The 7,235-nt window shown below is 46.0% G+C and overlaps 1 pseudogene across 1 annotated transcript; it reads left to right on the top strand.

Annotated features, from left to right (window-relative positions):
• Positions 1-204: 204 nt before the first annotated feature.
• On the top strand, positions 205-1,423 carry LOC308434389 (TBC1 domain family member 13-like; annotated as a pseudogene). The gene has a single exon. The product of its transcript is annotated as a TBC1 domain family member 13-like (transcript).
• Positions 1,424-7,235: the final 5,812 nt, after the last annotated feature.

Genomic DNA, 7,235 nt, shown 5'->3' with positions numbered 1-7,235 from the left:
AAAAGAAGAGTTGGTGAACAAAAATTCAAGTGAAGGAATCTTACCAGAATGAGAAAAAAAATAAAGAAACTGTGTAGAGTATAAAAACAGCAGAAGAGACAGGACTCAAGGTCTCATCCCCCAACTCAAAGCAGCTCAAAGAACTAACATTCAACACCAGTGTCCCCGGAGGGAGGGGGGCGGTGGCGGCAGCTGGGGCTGCAGATGCAGCCTGGGGGTCCGGAAGTCAACATCAAGTCGAGTCTGCACAAGAGCCGGATTGCAGATTTCCAGGATGTCTTGAATGAGCCCTCCATTGTGTTGGAAAAGCTTCGAGAACTCAGTTTTAGTGACATCCCCTGTGAGGGCGGACTGCGGTGCCTCTGCTGGAAGATCCCCCTGAACTACCTCCCTTTGGAGAGAGCCTTGCGGACTTCCATCCTGGCCAAGCAGAGGGGGCTCTATTCACAGTTCCTGAGAGAGATGATTATCCAGCCTGGTATTGCCAAGGCCAACATGGGTGTATCCAGGGAGGATGTGACCTTTGAGGACCATCCCCTGAACCCAAACCCTGACAGCAGGTGGAACACATACTTTAAGGACAACGAGGTGCTACTGCAGATCGACAAAGATGTCCGGCTGTGCCCAGATATATCCTTCTTCCAAAGAGCCACTGAGTACCCCTGACTCCTCATCCTGGGCCCACAGAATGAGTTTGAGACCCTTCGTAAGCGGGTGGAGCAGACAACACTGAAGTCTCAGACAGTGGCCCGGAACCGAGGTGGGGTCACAAATATGAGCTCCCCGAACAAGAACAACGCATCATCAGCCCTGAACGAGTATGGGGTTCTACCAAATGGCTGCGAAGCCCACTGGGAGGTGGTGGAGCGGATCCTGTTCATCTACGCCAAGCTCAACCCTGGCATCGCTTATGTGCAGGGCATGAATGAGATCGTGGGCCCCCTCTACTACACTTTTGCCACTGACCCTAACAGCGAGTGGAAAGAGCATGCTGAAGCAGACACCTTTTTCTGTTTCACCAACCTCATGGCTGAGATCCGGGACAACTTCATCAAGAGCCTGGATGACTCCCAGTGTGGCATCACCTACAAGATGGAGAAGGTGTACTCCACCTTGAAGGATAAGGATGTAGAGCTCTACCTGAAGCTGCAAGAGCAGAGTATCAAACCTCAATTCTTTGCCTTCCGATGGCTGACGCTGCTGCTGTCTCAGGAGTTCTTGCTGCCTAATGTCATCCGGATATGGGACTCCCTCTTTGCTGATGGCAACCGCTTCCATTTCCTTCTCCTGGTCTGCTGTGCTGTGCTCATACTGATCCGGAAGCAGTTGCTGGAGGGGGACTTCACTGTCAACATGCGGCTTCTGCAGGATTACCCCGTCTCAGATCCTACAGAAAGCCAAGGAACTCCAAGACTCCAAGTAACCTGGTAGCAGGAGGCCCAGGATTGGCAGAGCAGACAGACACCTGCGCTCTACACCCTTGTTTTTGGGACACAAAGGAGCCTGTGAGAAAACCAGGCTGAGGGCAAGCTGCAGTCTCCAGCTCCTGGTCTTCCCAGGCTGGTTCCCATGGTTCAGGCTGCTCCGGGAGCGCACCAAGCTGTGCTCCTTCCCAGTGCTCAGTCCTGCCATACTCCCTGCACTTCAGCCCTGGGACCCTCCACCCAGACTGCTCAGAAGGGCTCCTGAGCTGGCTTCCTGGGGCTGGGGCCATTTGGGGCCTAGGAGGCTGACAGGGTTCTGCCATGCCTCTGTCCAGCAGCTCCTCACCCTTTGTGTTCTCATCTTCCCTGGGTCCTGGTCAGGGGAGGTAATTGGCGAATGGGCCAGAAACCACTTCTGAGTGCGGTGCTCAAGCTGCCTGAGGAAGCGTCCCAGAGGAGCTGAGTGACTGCCAGTTCTAAGGCCACCGTTTGTCTCTGTCAGGTGTGTTTGCTCATGGCTGGAAGGGCTGTCTCCCGGGTCTCTGCTTTTGTGTGTGTGTACATGTGTGTTCACACATGCCCTGGCCGTGGGGCAGGGTGTGTGGGAACCCTCTAAGGCCCTCATTCCCCTTCTGTGTCTACCTCTGCCTGTTCTTTTCTTCCTTTGCCAGAGGCATGTGTGGTTCCTGCTATTCTTCCTCTGTCTTTTCCTCTTTCCCCTTCTCTTGGGGCGCCTTACCCTGATCCTCTGCCCTCTCTCCTCCCCTCTGCTCCCTGAAGCCAGCAATCAAAAGGAGTGTAGCTTAGCGAGAGCCCAGGAGGCCAACTTTGTTGGCATCCTGTTCCCATCCCCAGCTTGAGGCCTCCAGGTCCCCTCGTCGGAGCAGGAATCCCTAGTACCTCTTCAGTGGGCCCTGAAGCTGCTCTGCTTGAGGAAGCCAAGTGCTGCTGACAACGGCAGCCTGTGAAGCTTTGAGCCTCTTGCCTATTTTCTGCTCAAGAATGGAGAAAGGAGGGAAGGAGAGTCTTCAGTCAGCGATTAAGACACTATTGGCTGCTCTGTGCCTGGGAGTTGAAAGTTTAGTAGAGCTGTCATCCCCCTTGACTTCCATGTTCCCACCTAGGGTGTGCAGGTCTTGTCAAGGGCAAGGGGACCAAAGAATGCTTCTCTGGGTCCAGGGTTGGCTGAACTGAAAAGCCTGGGGCCTTATATTGCCAGAAGGTTCCATCTACCCTCTGTTCCCACGGGAGACAGGGAAGGCTGTGGAGGGGCTGGCTTTCTTGGTCAAGTGCTTGATCTATTTTCTGGCTTTGGGGTGGTTTCCCTGATCCCTGTTCAGCAAGTAGACTTTTCTGACTATGTCTCTTCCGTCTCTCATATGGAGGTCAGGTGGCCTGAATCCTGAGGGCAGGTTGGCAGTAAGGGTTCTCACCTGAGACTGGCCAGCAGGAGCAAGGTTCCAGCAGCTGCCACCTGAAGCCTTCCTAAGAGCAGTGGGCAGGGCTTCCTGTCTTCCCAGGCCATTGCTTTAGCGAGCTTGGGTTGAGCTCTGCTGGGGCTCTGCCTGCCTTTTTGCTACCTTCTCTCCCAATACACAATGCCTGGGAGATTTTTTTTTTACTATTTATTTAGACACAGGCTAGCTATTTATTGCGAATTGGCAAGTGACTTGGGATTCTGGGTGGGTAGGAGTGGCTGAGATGGAAAAAGAGTTGGAGGTATGGGTTGTCTTATTTCCCAAGGTTAACTCTGACATCCTCTCCTGGTTCCTGGCTGGGAAGGCTGCCAGCTCTACACTAGAACCAAATATAAGGGCGGTCAATGCTGATGCCTTTGCATTTACAAAGATACAGACAATATACACTCCCACCATCCTGATCGGCCCCAAACCTAGGACCTGCTAGCTGGTAGCTTATCCCCAGCACTGACCCCTTTGTTGCCTGGGACACAGCAGAAACTGCCCAGGACACAAACGCATTCCCTCTTGCCTGTTTCCCCCACCCCAACCCCACCCCCTCCCTGGGACCATTCTACTGGAATCACTTCGTCTAATTTGTTTCTGTGGGAGACCTGCACCCTGTGCCCACCACTTGGTCCTTGAGATGAAGGCCAAGGACATGGAGACGTTGTCTTGGGTAGGGCAGCTCCACAGATGCTGCCTGAGGGAAGGATCTACCCTTGATTCTCAAGGGGAGCCAGAGTCTGAGCGCCTGCAGCTCACTTGGGAGCAGCTGGAAGGAGCTCAGCAGGCCAGTGCTGTTGCTGAGTTGTCTTTAATAAACTGTGTGCTCTTAAAAAAAAAAAAGAGAGAGAGAGAGAAGAAGAAGAAGAAGAAGAACTAACATTCAAAGAACAAACACCAGTACTCATCAAATTATTCTATAAAGTAGAAAAGGAAGGAACACCTCTAAATTTTTTTTTATGAAACCGGCATTGCCCTGATACTAATATCAGACAAAAGGTCCCACAAAAAGAAAGAACAGTATTGCCTAAACTCTTGAATGAATATAGATGCAAAATTTCTCAATAAGACATTTGCAAATTGAATTTAGGACTACATCAAAAAGACTATCCACAGTGATTAAGTTGGCTTCGTCTCAGAGATACAGAGATGACTGAGTAAATGTTTTTTACTCCATAAGCAGACTAAAAGAAACCACCTGATAATCTTATTCAATGCAGACTAAAGTCCAACATCCTTTGTCAAATCCAACATCTCTCAAGATAAAGTCTTAGAGAATCTAGGGATGCAGGAGATAAATCCAAACAGAATAAAGGCAAAATACAAAATGCCTATGGTTAGCATCGTGATAAATGGAGGTAAAAACTCAAAGCATTTCCACTGAAATTAGTAGAAGGTAAGGAAGTACAGTCTCTCTACTACTGTTCAATATAGTGCATGAAGTCTTAGGGCATTAAGACACCTGAGAGAGATAAAGAGAATACAAATATGAAGGAAGTCAAATTATAGTTATTTAGTACACATGGAGGGACCCATGGTTCCACCTGTATATATAGCAGAGGATGGCATTGTCTGGCATCAATAAGAGGAGAAGCCTTTAGTGAAGACTTGTTTTCCCAGTGTAGGGAAATGCCAGGGTGGTGAGGTGGGAGTGGGTGGGTGGGAAGGGAAGCATCCTCATAGAAGCAGGGAAGAGGAAATGGGAGTGGGAGAGGGGGAAACAGGAAAATGTCCCGCGCTATCATCTCGCCAGCAAGAACGCACACGGAAAACCAGGATCCTTCTGCAACAAAGTGTTTATTGAAGAGAAAGACCCCGGGCAGGAAAAGGCACCCTAATTTATACCCCCAAGGGTGGAGTGTCGCTGTGTGATTGGCTGCCCGCCAGTGGTCTGATCTTGACACCCCGGGATGGGCAGTGACTTGGCTCGAGCCACTCTTTGCTGCGCATGCGCCCAGTTTGTTTACAAGAAGGGGCCAGGTTGCCGCAACAGAAGTCAGCGCCATCTTGTGATGGCAAATGCTATCGAGTCTTTCCACAGGAAAAGGGGATAACATTTGAAATGTAAATACATAACATATCCAATAAAAATGCAAAAAAAATCATCTTTATTTGCAGATGATGTGATGATTCTATAGATTCATACATAGGAAATCCTAAAGATGCCACTTGAAAACTCCTACATATGATAAATACATCTAGTAAAGAAACAGTATACAAAAATAATTCTAATAGATGCAAGTTAGCTCTATTTTTATTCTGCTACTGTGATTTTTTTAACTACTGAAGCTCTATAGTATAACTTAAAATCAGTAATAATGTCAGTGATAATGACAGCCTCATACCTTTCTTTTATTGTTCAGGTTTTAAATTGTTTGTTTGTGTGTTTTGCTATCCTGCCTTTTGTGTGTTACTAAGTGAAATTTCTGTGAAGAATTGAATAGAAATTTTGCTTCTGGTAGGATGGCCATTCTCTAAATACTAAGCCTACCGATCCATGAGTGTGGGAGGTCTTCCCATCTTTTCTTATCTTCTTCGATTTTTTCAGTGTCTCATAGGCACACACACACACACACACACACACACACACACACACACACACACACACATATATCTTTAACTTTATTGATTTTTTTCCAAGTTAATTTTTAAGGCTGTGGTGCATTGTTTCCCTGATTTCTTACTTGATGTGTTTGCCATTTGTATATAGGAAGGCTATTGTAACAATAATCTTAAATTTCCTTTAGGAACATACAAAAGTAGGACAGCGAAAGAAAGAAAAAAAGAAAGAAAGAAAGAAAGGAAGGAAGGAAGGAAGGAAGGAAGGAAGGAAGGAAGGAAGGAAAACCCCAGACAATCAGAGAGTGGTGAGAATGTACCACCATCACTGATTTGTTATACTACAGAGCTCTAGTAATAAAAATTCATAACACCAGCATAAGAACAGCCATATTGGTCAATGGAATAGAATTTAGGGTCTAGGAAAAAAGACTACACTCTTTCAGTCACTGGATGTTTGAAAAAGAGGCCAATGGCAAACATTAGTAAAAAGTCAGCATCTTCAAAAGTACCGCCAGTCAAACTGGTTAGGTTCGTACAAATGTTTGAAACTAGAGCTTTATTTTTCACCCTGCCCAAACTTCCACTCCAAAGACCTCAACCTAAAATATAACACACTGAATCTTACAGAAGAAAAAAAACAATTGATATGTCTGAACTCACAGACCTAGAAATGAACTTTCTGAATAGGATTCTGGTATCACAGGCATTTAGCCTAGCATTTGACAAACTGGACCGCATGAAGCTGAAATGTTTCTTACTGTTAATGACACCATTGCTGAGTAAATATTCAGCATACAGACTGGAAAAAGTCTTCACTGTATACACATCTGACAGGTGGTTAATCTCTAGAAGATACAAAGAAATTTTTTAAAAAATTAAATACCAAGACAAATGATTCAATTAGAAAAGAATCATGGTTCTAAACAGAGTTGGCAAAAGATGAGAAACAAATGACTAGAAGATCTTTTAAATGTCCAACCATCAGAGGACATGCAGATTAAGAATACTGTGAGATTTCATCTTAACCCAGTCACAACAGCCAAGATTAAAAAAAAAAAATTGATGAGTGATGCCTACATGGATGTGGGGGAGTCACTTACTCACTGCTGGTGGGCATGCAAACCAGGCAACCATTGTGGAAGTAAGCATGGGTTTTCTCCAAAAGCTGAAGTAAATTGACCATATGATGCAGCTATACCACTCTTTAGCACATACTCAAAGGACTCTATCTCCATGTTACTACACATAATCATTCGTCTAATCCTCCTTGCTGCTCTATTCACAATAGTCAAGAAATAGAATCACCCTCGTTAAAGGATGCAGAATGAAAATGTGCTACATTTAAGTAATAAATTATCACACAGCTGTTAAGGGAAAAAATGAAATTTGCAGTTAGAAAGAACCTAGAAACAATCATTCTGATGAGGTAATAAAGATGATGCAAACTTATCTCTCTTATTTCTAAGTATAAGCTTCAAGTTTTCAGAGATGTATGCTTCATTTGAGATGCCCACAGAGGTCAGAAATTCTGTTAGGAGCCATGGAGGGAAACCTTTCGGGAGGTAGGAGATGGAGCACTGGTATAAAGGGAAACTGACTACTATTGAATATTCAGACGCTAAGTCCAGATAGGACATTCCGAACAGCAACATCTAAAAAGAGGGAGGAATCTTCCTAAAGAAGATCTTCTGAGGTACCCCTTGAACACTCTCTGCTTCAGACCCAAATGTACCTTACCTGTTAAATGCACTGTAGAGAACATGGTTATGAAGATTTACACCAATGT

Source organism: Micromys minutus, assembly GCF_963924665.1.
Source record: "Micromys minutus genome assembly, chromosome: 21".
Classification (NCBI taxonomy): Eukaryota; Metazoa; Chordata; class Mammalia; order Rodentia; family Muridae; genus Micromys; species Micromys minutus.
This window is presented reverse-complemented; position numbering and strand designations above follow the sequence as displayed.